Consider the following 16,615-nt stretch of genomic DNA (forward strand, 5'->3'; position numbering starts at 1 on the left):
CCATACCAATGGCCTGTCTTAGCTTGTGCTTCAGACTTTCCTAAAATCTCTCAAACAAGCAGTGTCTGCCTTCAGCATGCCTCGTACTTCTTGCTAAGTGGCCCCAGGTCCAGCACTAGCAGCAGCCCACTGTAGTTCACAGCTTGGCCTCTCCTGGGCACCTGCAAGCCCAGCCCAAGTAGCAGCCAGCTGTAGATAGCTTGGTAGCTCAAGCTGGGTGGTCCTGGGCAGAACTCAGGTGGAAACTGACTTGGCCTGCACCTCCCAGGAGGCCTGGGAGCCAGCACACACAGTGGACAGCTTCAGACCATGTCAAAACACCACCCAACCACCCAACACATTCAAAGGGCAGACACAGCAGGCATCAGAGCCTTACTGAAGAAAGTCCTCTTTTGGGGGGCATGGGGTCCTGCATGGCTGATCCTCCGTGGTGGTCGGTGGTTGCAGCCAGTTTTTGCAGCTGATCAGCCTGGGGGTAAACCTCTCCTACTGACATGCCAAAAGCAATCAAGGCTCAACTACAACAGGAGGGTGTTCACAGGCCACACAGGGAGGGGGGGCACAAATGGAGTGCCCAGCTTGGGCAAATCTACCAAGCCTGGGAGACGTAGCAGCTCTACCTAATACACAGAAACAAACACAGAGAGGCTATCAAAACAAGGAGACAAAGAAATATGTCCCAAATGAAAGAACAGAAGAAAACTCCAGAAAAAGAACTAAACAAAACAGAGGCAAGCAATCTGCTAGATGCAGAGTTCAAAACACTGGTTATAAGGATGCTGAATGAATTTAGCGGAAGAGTAGTTGAACTTAGAACTTCAACAGCATAAAAGAAACACATGGACACCATAAAAAAGAGCCAGTCAGAAATGAAGGCTACACTAACAGAAATGAAAAATAATTTACAGGGAATCAACAGTAGAGTAGATGAAATCAAGAATCAAATTAGCAATTTGGAATATAAATATTATTAAAACAAAACATAGAAACATTTTAGATATGTATTATGCCCTGTGAATAGTGGTGTCTAGATTAATTAACAAGAAGCAAGCTCATTTGTTACATTGAAACTTCAAATATTGTTTGTTTAAAAATGTGCATAAGCATTTAATATGGAGAATTGATACTTGACTCAATTTTTATTTAGTTGTGACTGTGGAATAACAAAAATTAGGTAAAATAGTAATTATATTAATCACTTATATGTACACTTTCATAAACGTGTGGTTCCTGCAATTCTTTTTTATGTTATATTTGCTTTTATTATATATTTTTTGTTATGCATTTTTATTTTTTGAAGTGAAATTAATTTGATGTCTGTTGAGTCTAATAAAGTAGTTAAGCTTGAATTTCATGTCTTTGTTTCTTTTTTATTTTATTTTTCTAGCATTTGTGCTTTATTGTATTTTCATAAAACTATCCATTTCCTATGGACTGGAATTTTTTTTTTTAATATATCTTTATTGATTTCAGAGAGAGGAAGGGAGAGGGAGAGAGAGAGAAAAATATCAATGATGAGAGTCATTGATCAGCTGCCTCCTGCACGCCCCCTGCTGGGGATGGAGCCCGCAACCCGGGCCTGTGCCCTGACCAGAAATCAAACCCCGATCTCCTGGATCCTAGGTCAATGTTCAACTGCTGAGCTATGCCCTGCCGGGCTGGGCTGGAAATTTTTTAAAATATCTAATCCTTGACCACAGATAGCTTGAGAAACACTGCCCTAATTGCCTCTACTTAGGGGCAATGTTGGTCTACTGAGGAATCTGCATCCATCTCGATCCTTTAGATTTGAGCTGGTCCTACTCCCTTAATGAATCCTAGAAGGTTTGGATCAAACGATTTAGTACAAATTGTTCCCTGGCATCCATGCAGTCAGGCATATTCATATAGACCCAACTTCCTGAGACTTCTGAAATCCCTAAGTCCCATCCTAGGACCCCAAACCGAATGAAGGCATGATAGAGCCCTTCAGCTATTGAGAAATGCTAATGGAAATATCTTCACTTGTTTCTCTTTAAGAACATAGTTGGAATGCATTTGGCTGAGGCAGAGAAGGTGGGATGACAAGGAGAAACAATAAAAATTGAGCAGAGCCTAATTAAAGTGACAAGGAAGCTTGCCACCAGGAAACAAGAAGAAGCCAGACTTGTTGGACCTTGGGAGAGAGGTTCAGCTTCTGTTTCCACATAACCACTTTGAAAGAGTCCTTCAGTATGCCTTGCCTCCTTGGAGAAACGCCCAGAGATTTGCTAACAGATTCCCTACACTCCAAACAACATATACACAAAAAACAACTCATCAATAATTGCATACATAAAAGCTCTAAAGTCTGTATCATTGGGCACCTCTTATGAACCGGGCACTTTATAGGAATCATCTCTTTAATCCTTACAAGCCTACCAGCTAAATATTCTTAGCCATATTTTACAGATGAGATCAATGAGGCTCCAAAAATTTAGGGAAGTTTCTTGCCTTCCAATCCATCTTCTTTTCTCTTGCTACGGCATCATCTGACCCTGGCTACTCCAGCCACCATTTGCCTGGATTGTGCTAATCTTTCATAACCCAGCCTAGAGCTATGGTTCTCACCTTGGAATCACCTGAGGAGCTTTAAAAATGGTTTGTTATCACCCGGCTGACATAGCTCAGTGGTTGAGCATTGCCCCATGAACCAGGAGGTCATGGTTCAATTCCTGGTCAGGGCACATGCCCGGGTTGTGGGCTCCATCCCCAGTAGGGGCAGGAGGCAGCCGATCAATGACGACTCTCTCATCATTGATATTGCTATCTCTCTCTCCCTTTTTCTCTGAAATCAATAAAGATATCTTAAAAAAAAAAAAAAAAAAAAAAAGGCTTGGTGAGTGCCATTCCCAGGGATTCTGGCTTTAATTGATCTAGGATGTAGCCAATTAAATCATAATTGCTTTGCTTTAAAAAAAAATCCTAAATAATTCTAATGCTCACTCAAAGTTGAGGATTGGCTTAGACAGTTTCAAAGGTGAGTTAGGTGACGCTTTTCTGTGGGCCCAAAATACTATTTATTTATTTATTTATTTATTTATTTATTTATTATAGTTTAATGTATTTTAATAGCAAACTTACAGGAACAGCACAGAAGACAGACATTAAAAATTTGTACTTGCATGTAGGACAATTCAGTTAGAAAAGTATAGTGAATAGATGGCATCTACTGTATGATAAAAATATTACAAAAACCACTTAGTTGCCATCAATAAGAAATTTACTTGTTATAAAAAAAATCCAAATGCTGGCATTGTCCAGAAAAATGTAGCAGGTTTATTTATAATTGTTATAAAGTTGAACTGCTGAAACTTGTTCACTGAAACATTTTGACTTGCATTAATGCTTTATGTCCTTGCATTTGTATTAAAAACATTCACACACAAATGAAAATAGAAAAACTGCCAATACCTGATTTCTGTCCCCTATTTTCAACTTGCAACCATATACTTACATACCTTTTGACTCCATGGGAAAAAAATATCTAACATTTAGAACTACCAATAACAGGAAGAAGAAAAAAATTTTTGAAAAGAATGAAATGTTTCCCATCATAGTGGATTCTTAAGCACACTCTCCACATATGCAGCGTGCTAGCTGGATGTCCTTTGGCATAATTGTTACACGTTTGGCATGGATAGCACACAGGTTGGTGCCTTCAAAAAGGCCAACCAGATAGGCCTCACTTGCCTCCTGCAAAGCACCAATAGCTGTGCTCTGGAAGCGCATATCTGTTTGAAGTCCTGAGCATTTCTTGCACCATGCACTGGAAGGGAATTTTGCGAATCAGAAGTTCAGTGGACTTCTGATCACGTCTAATTTCACGAAGTGCCACAGTACCAGGCCTGTAACAATGAGGTTTCTTCACCCCTCCAGCAGAGGGCGCACTCTTGCCAGCCAGTTGCTTGCTTGGTACTTTACCACTGGTCGATTTGCGGGCAGTCTGCTTTGTACGAGCCATGGTATAGAGACCTCTTTACTTGCCCCCCTTCTCCTTCGGCTGGAGCTCGGTGAGCTGGAGGGGGCGCAGGCATTTGGTACCTTATTTTTATTTAGTCATTCATTTTTATTTTTTTATTACCTGTGTTATCAAATTTAACTTTACAGTATTGTTACTGCCTATTGCCTACTGTTATAAACAAGAGTTAAGTTCCTACTGCATCTCATCAAAGTTATAATGAAATGATGTTGAACAAAACAACATTACTTGAGGACCTGTTGTAGTTGGGAATATAATGGTGAGTAAGGTGCCACATGGTCTCAGAGTTTAGTGCAGGAAACAGAAAATAAAAAGACAATCTACATGTTCTTGTTTTCTACTGGCACATAACAAACAACCCCAAACCTAGTGGCATGTAGTGGGAGTCCCAGGCTGCAAGTTCAAGCTGCCTTTTGGGCATCCCTTCACCTAGGAGTGCAGAGAGCAATGATGCCATCTGTCCTCAGAAGGATGTATCTGGGGAAAAGGTCTGGAAGACAGGTAAGGACTCTTTGAGCAAGGGAGTCTTGAGTCCCAGATATCCTGAGCAAAACTGGCTTCATAATTTGTGTGGCCTCATGCGAGATGAAAATGCAAAGCCCCTTGTACTGAAAGTAGGAAAAAAGAAATGTTAAGGTTACTAAGATACATATAAGGCTTGTTCCTTTCTTCCATGGTCTCTCTCAACTTGTCATGGTGCTGTTTACTATTTCATGCAATTCTAAGTAAAAAAAATTTAAATTATCACGAATTTTATTGTTCATCTTTATATTGTGCAATGCCAGTGTTAAATGGAAACATAAGAGCTTTTAACTCATATGAAGAATCATCGAAATTATACAACTTACCAGAATAGGAAGCCTGCACAAAATTAACTTAATTGTTTTAATTTCACTTCTTGATATGAGCACATTCCACCAATACTCTCTACCTTAAGTGTACTGATGAGTGAGAAAAGACTGAAATAAACAGGAATCATATGTTAGCCTATTTTTCCCTTACCTTCTGTATCTTCATTTTTCAACAAAAGTGGTTAGTTAATACAGACAAGTAAATGAGTATGAAAGGATATGTTAGGGTTCCTTGCTTATTTGTGCTTTCTTAGAACGACCTTCTTTCTGCACTCAAAGCAAGTTCTAGTTCAAATGGGAAGGAGGTTGCGCCCTCACCTCCTCAGTCATAGATGTAACAAACGTACCTTGTACTTGCTTTGAGCCTCACTAAACTCCAGCACATGTGGGTCCCCCAGCATATGGGGCATTGCAAACCCTATATGCAGCAGAGATGTAGCATATGGGAGATAGAGCGTATCTCCTCTGTTCACGTGCATGTCCACTGTCACATCAGACTTCATTCACAAAACACAAGTTCAGAGCTAAAATGATTAAGAATTTTAAGATAGTAACAGCAGAGCCTTAAATCAAGGATGGGTCTTTCTGAGCACAGGGCCCTGTATGACTGCACAGGTGGCGTGCCCACGAAACTGGCCCTGACCCAGAGTTTGGTCTAGAATGGTGGGCGAGCAACCTCTGGATGGACACAAACTCTCAGTGGACTAAGCTTCTCAGTGGGATATCCTTGGTCCCGTGGACGCCTCGCCCTCTGGTGAGGGCTGTGACTAAAAGAAGACCCAAGAAGGATACTCCATAGGTCAGTCCCAGGGCAGCAACCCTGTTCCCTGTGCTTGAGTCTAAAGGTAAGACAGATGGTGACTTTTGCCCCAAAACGAAAGATGGTGGGCATGACAGATTTGGGGACAGAGAAGAGTGATTGTGTCCTCAACCAAGCACATTGTACAGACTCAATACCTATTGATGAATAAATGAATGCACATAAAGCTAACAAGTGGTTGTACAATGGAAGAGATGAGAGCGTGTGTTTTGATGAAATACCTGACTTAGATGGGGAACGCAGGCCTACGTTCAAAGCCAACTCACTCTCCTGTTCATCACAATGTGATTTTGCATATGCCCTAATTGTGCACCATTTATCCTGGGCTATCACATCACATAAAGAACCACCAAAGCACCATCTTCCATTTTCCTCTTTATATATGATTTTGTAAATTACCCCAACTAACAAAATACTGAGCTTCGGGCTTTCTCGCCTCAATTATGTTTCTCATCATTATATTCCTTCTTCAACCTTGAGACTTGCTTTTCTTAAATTGCTTTCCCCACATCTGGGATATGAACCATTCTGTTGATACAGCAAATGCATAAGATATGGGAAATGTGCATCTGTTTTAATTCTCTAAATCCCAGGCAAGATTTGACCAAACAAATCACCAGGCCATTCAAAAATCCACTTTTTTCATTGAATGTACTTACACAGAACTGGTAAGAAGTCAACACTAAGGAAGAAAATGTTGCTCACCTATTTTTTTTTTTTTTCTTGATGAACTGGGCTGAAATATTTGGATCCTAATTGTGTGCATTTTTTTTCCATTTGCTTAGGACAATAAATCTGCTGAAAATGTTCCACCACCAAAGAAAACTATTCATACATTTACTGAAAGCAAATAACCCACCAGCAAACCTTGAACTTTGAGAAGAATGAGACTTTACTTAGACCATTGCCACCCTCTCTGTTCACTTTCATAGGTCTAATAGGTTGAATAAATATTGCCTCTAGTTTCTCTTTTTGTTTTAATTAGTGTGTCTTAACCCGGTACCTTGGACTTGGCCCCCAAAATCTCAACACATGCCTATGAGTACCTAACGTTTATAAAGAAAATATGTTTTCCTACTACACTTGGAAGCCTGCAGAAATTCTCACTTCACCGTCATGACTGAATCTCAACCCTGGGCTTTTTTCTTCAAAAAGGAGGATCTTGTTTAGAAGACCTAACTCCTGTCTAGCTCACATATGTAATTTCCATCACCTTCAACAATTCTAAAGCTATCCAATCAATAGAGATAATCCTAGATTTTAAAAGGCTATGCTAATTACTGATTCCTTTTATTCACTAAATCCCCCTTTATTTCACCCTTCCTTAAATGAGAATGGTAATTTTTCTTTAGGAATCAATAAACTCTCCCAGAACCACTGAAGCTTCCAGAAAAGGCGGACAGATAAAATTTTTATTTTATCTTAACTTCTTTCCATATTCATTGATCCCAACTGCTCAAAGACACACACAAAAAAAAATAAGACGGATCTAAAAACAAAACAGCCACCAGAGCTCAAAGTCATTAGTTAGCCACCTCTCATATAAGGTTGGCCTGTTTTTGATGCATAGGAAGGGCTACGTTAGGATATGTTGATTGCTCGATTGATGTTTAAAAGGCAAGTGCCTGAGGGGAAATATGAAATTTTTTCTTATCATTGTATCCTTTCCAACTGCATGAAATACATGATTTTCTATAAATTGCTCTCAAAATGCATTGTATCATTTTCATGTTTCTGAGAAAGGCAATTTGGACCAGTTCTCCAGCAATTTGTAATGGAAATTTGACTGATGACAAGGCAGTTCAACAGCAAATAGCATTCACAAACATTTAGTGAGAAGTAGCTATGGGCCAGCCACCTTACTAGATACCAGACATACAGGGACACCTAAAATTGAGTCCTTGACTTCTAAAAGTTCGCAGTTAAGTGGGAAAATAGTAGTAGAAATAATCATCGTGAAATGTGCAGAGTTGTAATACAGGTATGTACAGAATAATACAGAGAAACAGAGGCCCAATAACAATGGGTGGGGATTCAGTAGAGTGGTTAAGAGCATATTTGAATCTCAGGTCTGTGATTCACTGTTTCACCTTGCAAACTATTTGCCTCTCTGTGTTTCAGTTTCTTCCTCTGTAATATTGATAATGATAGTACCTGTCTCATAAGGTTATTGTGGAAAGTAAGTGAGTAATTCAGAACAGTGTCTGGAACACAGTACTCAACAAACATTAGTCATCGTTAATACTATCAGATTATACATAAAAGGGAGCCTGAGATTTGACCCACAAAAGTAAGTGGAGAAGTGCAGGTTTCATGTTATAGACGTGTGGGAAGTCCCAATCTGTGGCTGGAGACCAGATTAACAGAATGGAAATATGAGAATAACACACACTGCTCTGGACTGTGACATCTGTGAATCTCCGTTCTGCTATCCACTCACTAGCTAGGTGCCTGAGCAAGTTATCCTGGTATGAAAAGAGTAGGTGCTCAATACATGAGAACGAGGATTGCTATGAGTGCACGGGTGAAAATGGCTTGAGATTGGCACTAAAAGTCTGGCTGGGTTTAGATTGTGGAGAGCTTGTATATTACATGTATTACTCAATCACTGCTGCAATAATGCTGTGTAACAAACAACTCCCCTCCCCAAATATTAGTGACTTAGACAGCATTTATTTTCTAACTCACAGGTGAGTGAGTCAGCTGAGGTTTGGCTTATTTTGGTTGATTTTTGCTGGGCCTGCTTGGGTTCAGCTTGGCTTGGCTCCAGGCTGCAGACCAAGTTCTGCTCCACATGTCTTTCATTCTCGGAACTGTGGCTATCTGTACGGAGCAGACATTTCCGGACATGCATTTATCTTGATAATAGCTGAAGCCAAAGAGAGGGATCCAACCCAAATAAGTACATTTAAAGTCTGCTCACATCACATCAGCCAAAATTCCATTGATCAATGTTAGTTGCAGGAGATGGGGAAGTATACTGTGTTCACATCACAGCAAGAATTGCAAAGTCACATGGCAAAGCCTGTGGATATATAATTATCATAAGGACAGTGAAGAATTAGGAATAATAATGCAATGTACATGTTTGGGAGTTTTATTCATTCTATAGATACAAAGATCCATGGAAGACATTGTATTAAGGAAGCGACATGACTGGATTGATTTAAATTTTGGAAAGTGCATCCTGGTGGCTATGTGGAAGGTGAACATGGTGGGGAGGAACCAGTGCTTCTAGTCCATGGGCCAGACAAGACATGGTTAGGATATGGAATTGCATAAAAAGGATAAATGTGAAAAAAGTTGATGAGTTAGGATTGGCAAGATTTGGTGACTAACTGGATGTGGCATGAGTGGGAGGGGGCAGGGCTGGTGAGAGAGTAAAGTGGAGGTGACTCAGAAATTCCAAGGTTAGACAAGTTGGGCGATGGTAACAGTATATCCTGAAATAAGGAGGGTTGTAGGAAGAGATCTTTTCTGAGGAACAGGACATAGGAAAATAATGAATCTAATTTTGAAAGTGTAGTAGCTTTGTAATGTGTCAACTTGCCTAGGCTAACCTCTATTTCCAGAATTCCTTTCTCTGAATATTTCTGGTTAGGGTTGATTTCAGGAGACATTTCTGGCGAAATTCAGAAGGTGATATTGTTTTGTTATGCTCGGAAGGTCAGTGCGGGGGCACCAGCTGATGTTGCAGTTTGTTCACATTGTCACTTATGTGTTGTCTCACCTGCTGGGTGGAGGGCAGCAGCTGGGCCCGCAGCTGCTCCACCTTCACCTTACCCGCCTTCTGCTTCTCTGACTCCTGGGCCAGGTACATGATTTAGCTCTATAACGGGGAATGTCAGCTCCTGCTGTAGGACACCCACATCATCAAAGCCGTAGTCTTGGGCTATAAGAGACCGGCTGACAAGTAGTCTTAGGCCATGAGAGATTGACAAGGGCTCTAGTCCTTTCTCACAAGTTCCTGTTTGTTCCTGATCCACCCCATTTTACAGCTATCTTCCCTTCCCAGTTGCCTGCACTGCTGACTTCAAGCTCGAGAATCCAATGTAAAGATTACAGCCTCACAGAAATGGCTTACCAACTTCATCTGAGGATATGCTTATTAATTTTTAGAGTGAGAGGAAGGAAAAGAAAGGGAGAGAGAAACAATGATGTGAGAAACATTGATCAATTGCCTCCCAGCCCAGTGGTTGAGGATCGACCTAGGATCCAGGAGATCAGGGTTTGATTCCTGGTCAGGGCACATGCCTCGGTTGTAGGTTAGGGAGCCGATCAATGACTCTCTCATCACTGACGTTTCTATCTCTCTCTCTCTCCCCCTCCTTTCCTCTCTCTGAAATCAATAAATATATGTTTAAAAAAAAAATTGCCTTCCATATGCACCCCAACCAGGAATCAAACACACAACCTAGGTATGTGCCCTGACCGGGAATTGAACCCACAGCCTTTTGGGGTTTTTTTGTGTACAGATGACGCTCCAACCAACTGAACCACCTGGCCAGGGCCCCACCACATTTTTTTTAGACAATGGCTGAAACAAGACGCAAATTTATTTCTCTCTTATCCAGTAGTCCACGGGTAAAAAGTCTGGGGCTTCCTAAAGATACAGCTTCCATCTCTCATCCAGGCAGCTTAGCTCTCCCGGCTCTCAGGAAGTCATCTCCCCCCACTTCTGCCTGTCCAACCACTCTGTTAATTTGTCCTGACCCAAAGTGAGAATATTTCCCTTCCCTTCATTTGTTTGTCCTTTAATTCTAACACCTTCTGTTGCATATTACTGTACTTGTGTATTATGCTCCCTGCTACTTTGTGACTCTAGAGAGGGCAGACACCATGCCTTGTCCATCTCTGCACTTCTGCATCACTGACCTTGCTCCCTGCACTACATTTAGGTGCCCCGAAATGTTTGCTGACTTGAACTGTGACAGCTGGATAAATGTTGAAGCTGAGGTTGAAAGCTAGAGAGCCTCTGTTCCAGTTTCCATTTCTAATCAAATAACGTTCCCTGGTTTTACCCAACTTTGCAAAAGTTACTCTCAAGGTCAGGAATGAGGGAATATTCTGCCCATTTTATTTTATGAGCAGACACAAAGATTAGGTTTGCTCTTTTCTTTTTAGTTCTCCTAACACCGAGCTGATTGATGGAAGGTAGAGGAAAGTAATAAACCTTTATTCACAGAACTACAAAACCCTCTCTGGCTGCCGCCTCCTTTCCTCTCCTGAGATAGATGGGACCATTGCTATTATGAAATATACAGCAGAGGGGTGTTTTTCGGGTAATCCCTCTGGTACTCATCTACATCTTGACTGCTTTGTGATAAAGATATCACCCTCTAGATAGAACCTGTCATCAAAACAGGCAGGCCACATATACATTTAACTGTTTGGTTTCTTAAAGAGAAGGACAGTTTATAATGAAACATTGACTACTCCTTTCAGGGCAACGGTTTTCCAGCCTTAGAGAGGAAGCACACGCGGTCAGACCAAGTAGAAATTTCAGAAATAAATTAGTCACAACATTCCATGCCACAGCACTCTCCTGTTCTTATTTTCGACCAATGACAACTGGCTGGGGCCCAGCTGACCAAGAGGGAAGCAAGAGGAAGCCAAACATCTAGGTAAGCAAGGCAGCTCTCTGTGCAACATTGACGCTGGAGTAATAGCCTGAGTCCAAATACAGTGCTCATGCTGGCTGGGGACAGGCCCTGTTGCAGTTACCTTTCACTGCAAACCAATTCTTTCTAGAACCAAGTGGCCTAAAACAATGAACAGGTATTCCTTCTCACTCTTCTCTGGGCTGGTGGGGCACTTTTTCTTGCCTGGGCCATTTGACTGACCTCTGCAGAACTCACAGCTGTGTCTGGGGCTAGCTGGTGGCTCAGCAGGGCATGAATAGACTAGGACGGCCTCACTCACATGTGTTGAAACTGGCTCCGCATCAGCCAGGGCAATGGGGATGACTTTGCCACACGTGTTTCCCATCATGCAGCAGGTGAGCTCAGGCTCATTCACATGGTGGTCTCAGGGTGCCAACTGCAGCGAGAGGAGTCCCAGCCCCTGAGCTTTCAAGCCTCTGCTGGGGTCAGGTTGCTGGGTCACAAGGCCAGCCCAGGAGGTGGAGAAACAAAGACCACCTCTGAGTGGGAGGATCTGCAAGGCCACATGGAACAGGGTGGCAAGAACCTGTGGCAGTTTTTGCAATATACTACAGCCCCTAGCCTCCACCGTCTTTTCCTTTCATTGAATTATCTCTTCTTTGTCACTCTCCTAGAAGGTAACAGCAGAAAAACAAGTGACGGGGGGGGAAAAAGGCAGCACTGACTGCCTTTCCTGGAGCCCTTTCACACTGGCCCCTTGTTGGGTTCGCTGTGTGCTGCCTTGGAAGGCAAGCAAAGCAAAGACCTAGAAAGAAGAAATAAAGCACAGGCTGGTAGCAAGAAAGCTCCACCCAGGTCTACTTGTCTGGAGATAGGATGGGGGAGGGCAGGTAGCCCATTCTCCGAAGAGTAGACTGCTGAGTGGGCGAGAAGGGAGACACGGAAGGTTCAGGCTGCCTCCACGCCTTCCTTCCCTCCATCCATCAGCTCAGGGTTGTCAGGGTCCCTCGGAAGCCACACTTCCTGAAAAAGTGGGCAGTGTGGTCTAAAAAGTAGATGATTGCATACAAAAACTTCATTTCAAAGAGTAGATTTAACATTTTACATTTTATTTGGAGGCAGTTTCAAGCATACAGAGGAGTTGCAAGAATATGAATAGTACAGAGAACAGCTGACCCTTTATCCAGTCAGTTATTGGTCACTTACTGTTAACATCTTGTCTCATCTGCTTAATCATTTGTGCTCTCTCTCTCTCTCCCTCTCTCTCTTTCTCTCTCCCTCTCTCCCTTTCTCTCTCTCTTTATATATATATAAACATAACATACATATGTGTGTACGGACGCATGTATGTATATACACACATGAACCCACACAGAGCAGGTCCTCAAATAACATCATTTTGTTCGTTCAACATCATTCTATTATAATATTTATGAGATGCCATAGGAATCGTGTTTATATCAATTAGCCTATGGTAAAATTGGTTTTGTTATACCTTGTTTCCTCTTAAAGTCACAGGATCTATTGATGACATTAAGGACATACTGTGTATGTTTGTGTATGTTTGTGTGTATCCTCTTCATTACTCTCAAATAACTCAGTATATGTAAATATATATACCAAAATATGTATACTATATCTATATATGTACACTGAACCATTTGAGAGTGATTGCATACATTGTGAGTGACTCTGTACCCTAAAGACTTCAGTCTATATTTTCTAAGTCTATTTCTCCAGGAGGCTGTCCTTTAACATTCAGAGAACAAACACTGAAGAGGGGACGCTCTGTCTAGCATAGGACTCCCAGAGCAGTACACCACAGTGCTCAGCTGGGAAAAGCCATCTCCCATATTCTCTCCAGTCTCCTCTAAGGCCACAAGAGCCTGTCTCCATTCCCCTTCTAGAATTGCAGCCCAGAGGGGAGAGAAGCCAAGCATCAGAAAGACAGCCTCAAGAGGAGTGAGGAAGAAACAAGACACTCAGGATTGCTTTTGGGAAATCAAACAATTAGGGGGGGCGGAGAACGCTTGAAGTTGTTTTTTATTTCAAACAGAGATGGGTAAGAAGGAAAGCATTATGCTAAAAAGAAACACATGGGGCCCGGCCAGGCTTGGCTCAGTGGTTGAGCGTCAACCTAGGATCCAGGCGATCGGGGTTCGATTCCCTGTCAGGGCACATGCCCAGCTGCGGGCTTGATCAATGACTCTCTCATCATTGATGTTTCTCTCTCTCTCTCTCTGTCCCTCTCCTTTCCTCTCTCTGAAATCAATAAAGATATGTTTTAAAATAAATAAATAAATAAATAAATGGGAACACATGGGGCGTTTAGAGGACATGGACAGATACCCCAAAGACACACATTCTCCACCTTAATTTGCTTAAGACAGACATTCAGAAGTCTTAAAAAACAGAGGCATCTCTGTGGTACACATTGAAACTATATGTCTTTTATCCTAAAAACATTCTAGCATCATTTTCCTCATTATGAGTGAACTGAACTTATAATGTAAGAAGCAGCATGCTCCAGCTCAGAGGTTCTTGACTTCTGATGGCTGGCTGGCTCTAGTGGCCAGGAACCCCCAGTTCCTGGCTCTGTCTGGTTTTGCTGTCAGTGTGGTGGGGGATGGGAGGTGGGGAGGCTGAGGATAGTAGTTCGTGCTAAGTGTCTTAGTTACTAACCATGTGAAGCATTTCTGGGAAATATTGGACAGGCTATCTGCTTCTTTACCCAACCACCATTTACCTGGATAAGAAAGTTTATTTGGCCCAGAACAAACTATGGAGGTAACATTTAGGCCCCAACTCAAATCCCTTGTTTCTAAGATGTGGATAATGTTCTAAAGATAATGCTTTCCAGGTAATAAACAGACAGACCTTAGTCTTGGCTGTGGATGCTACAGGGCCCATGAACCAGCTCCAGCCCCTCTCAGCCACGGTCCGGAAGCCCCTGGAGAACAGTCTTACACCATGGATAAGAGAGCCTTTGTGGAAGCACAGATTTCCAACAGAGAAGTTCATATATATATATAAAATGTTGGATGAATTAGAGAGGGTAAGAGGAACAGTATGATTTTATCCATATCACCCCTTCCCAAGGTAGCATAGCTCAGCACCAAGAGAGACCTTCCTGTCCCATGATTTCTCCCATAGGGAGTGTGTGAGTGAGCACCTAGATTCCCCAACTGTGCAGGATGCTGCCAGAGAGACCTATTCCTCTCTCTCATCCCATCCAGAGCGCTGAGTCATGAGATACAAGACTGGGGAGCAGATGTGGCTGGGAGAACAGCAGATAGGACACTCAAAGGGCATTCAAGGGATGCAGATCCTCCTAACTGTCAAGGACTCCATCAAGAAGCCTTCCCATTAGCAGCTGGAAACACCTCACCCAGAGATCCTCCCAGGGGGGCCATAGGTACACCCAGCACTTTGTGCCTCAAGCACACACACCCCAACCCTGTGTCTGGCTCCCTCTGCATGCACTTGATCAGCATGAGTAAGCTTTAGCAGAAGGCTAGTGAACATGTACAGAAAACCTACCCAAATCTTCAGGCGAGGGACAAACCATAAGCCTAAGCTTTAGCACTGCCCTTCGAAAGCAAAAGGGAAGCTATCAGCACTCGGCCTGGTGCATTGCAGGATCAATAGAAGGCATGCCAGCTTAAGAATTTTGCCACAGGGGAGAGCAAGAAGCATGGGACAAGAAGCATGGAGTAGGTGTATCCACAAAAAGTCTGGGAAAGCCTCAGAATCCCTAGTAAGGCTGATGGAAGGGATTTCGCTCCCTAAGGCAGTTAGTAAAGACTGGAGGAAATAACTTCTACTTCAAATGGTATGACAGCAATGCAAGACTTCAAGGAACATGGTAAATCAAGGAATCATGGCCCCACAAAAGAATCATAATAATTTTCTAGTAACCGACCTCAAGGACATGGAGATCTGTGATTTACCCAATAAAAAAACCAAAACAATAAGACAGCATTAGTAAGTCCTTACTTATCAATAATTACTTTAAAGGTAAATGGATTAAATTGTCCAATCAAAAAGCATAGAGTGGATGGATGAATTTTTTGAAAAGAAACAACTATATACTGCCTACAAGAGACTCACTTCAACTTTAAGGACATACATGAGCTCAAAGTGAAGGGATGAAAAAAGATATTCCATGCGAGTGGAAACCAAAAGAGAGCAAGGGTAACAATACTTACATCAGACAAAAGAGACTTTAAGCCAAAATGGTAACAAGAGATAAAGAAAGTCATTATACAATGATAAAGGGGTCAATTCATCAAGAAGGTATAACAATCAGAAATATATATGAACCCAACATCTGAGCACCTAAATAAATTCAGATCTGAAGGGAGAAATAGACAAAAATACAATAATAATAAAGGACTTCAATACTCCACTTTCAACAATGGATAGATCATCCAGACAAAAAATCAATAAAGAAACATTGGACTTGAACTATACTTTAGATGAAATGTAGCTAACAGACATATACAAAATATTCCATCCAACAGCAGCAGAATACACATTCTTCTCAAGTGCACACAGAACATTCTCTAGGACATATCATATGTTAAGCCACAAAACAAGTCCTAGCAAATTTAAGAAGACTGAAATCATCCCAAGTATCTTTTCTGACCACAATGGTATGAAACTAGAAATCAATAAGAGGAAAATTGGAAAATTCACAAATATATGGACATTAACACACTCCTGAACAAACAATGGGTGAAAGAAGAAATCAAAAGAGAAATCAAAAAATATCTTCAAACAAATGAAAATAGAAACAAAACATACCAAAACTTATGGGATGTAGCAAAAGCAGTCCTAAGAGGGAAGTTTATAGTGATAAGTGCCTTCTTTAAGAAAAAAGGAAGTTCTCCAATAAACTAACTTTATACCTCAAGGAACTAGATAAAAAGAATAAACTAAACCCAAAGTTAGCAGAAGGGAGAAAATAAAAATCAGAGTGAAAATAAATTAAATACAGATCAGAAAAAAGTTTTTTAAGAAATCAACAAAACTGCCCAGCTGGGTGTGGCTCAGCGGTTGAGCATGGACCTAGGATCCAGGAGATCGCGGTTCGATTCCCGGTCAGGGCACAGGCCCGGGTTGCGGGCTCCATCCCCAGCAGGGGGCGCGCAGGAGGCAGCCGGTCAATGACTCTCATCATTGATGTTTCTCTCTCTCTCTCCCCCCCTCCCTTCCTCTCTCTGAAATCAATAGGGATATATTTTTTTAAAAAAGAAATCAATGAGGAAGACCGCCGCGGCACTTGCGAGCGGAAGCCGGGGGAGGGCATGGTGGTGCCAACGCAAAGCGGCTGGGGGTC

General features: G+C 41.9%; 1 pseudogene across 1 annotated transcript; it reads right to left on the reverse strand.

Annotated features, from left to right (window-relative positions):
- Window positions 1–3,576: 3,576 nt before the first annotated feature.
- Window positions 3,577–4,050, reverse strand: LOC308551224 (histone H3.3A pseudogene; annotated as a pseudogene). The gene has a single exon. The product of its transcript is annotated as a histone H3.3A pseudogene (transcript).
- Window positions 4,051–16,615: the final 12,565 nt, after the last annotated feature.

The sequence above is a fragment of the Miniopterus schreibersii genome (genome assembly GCF_964146895.1).
Source record: "Miniopterus schreibersii genome assembly, chromosome: X".
NCBI lineage: Eukaryota > Metazoa > Chordata > Mammalia > Chiroptera > Miniopteridae > Miniopterus > Miniopterus schreibersii.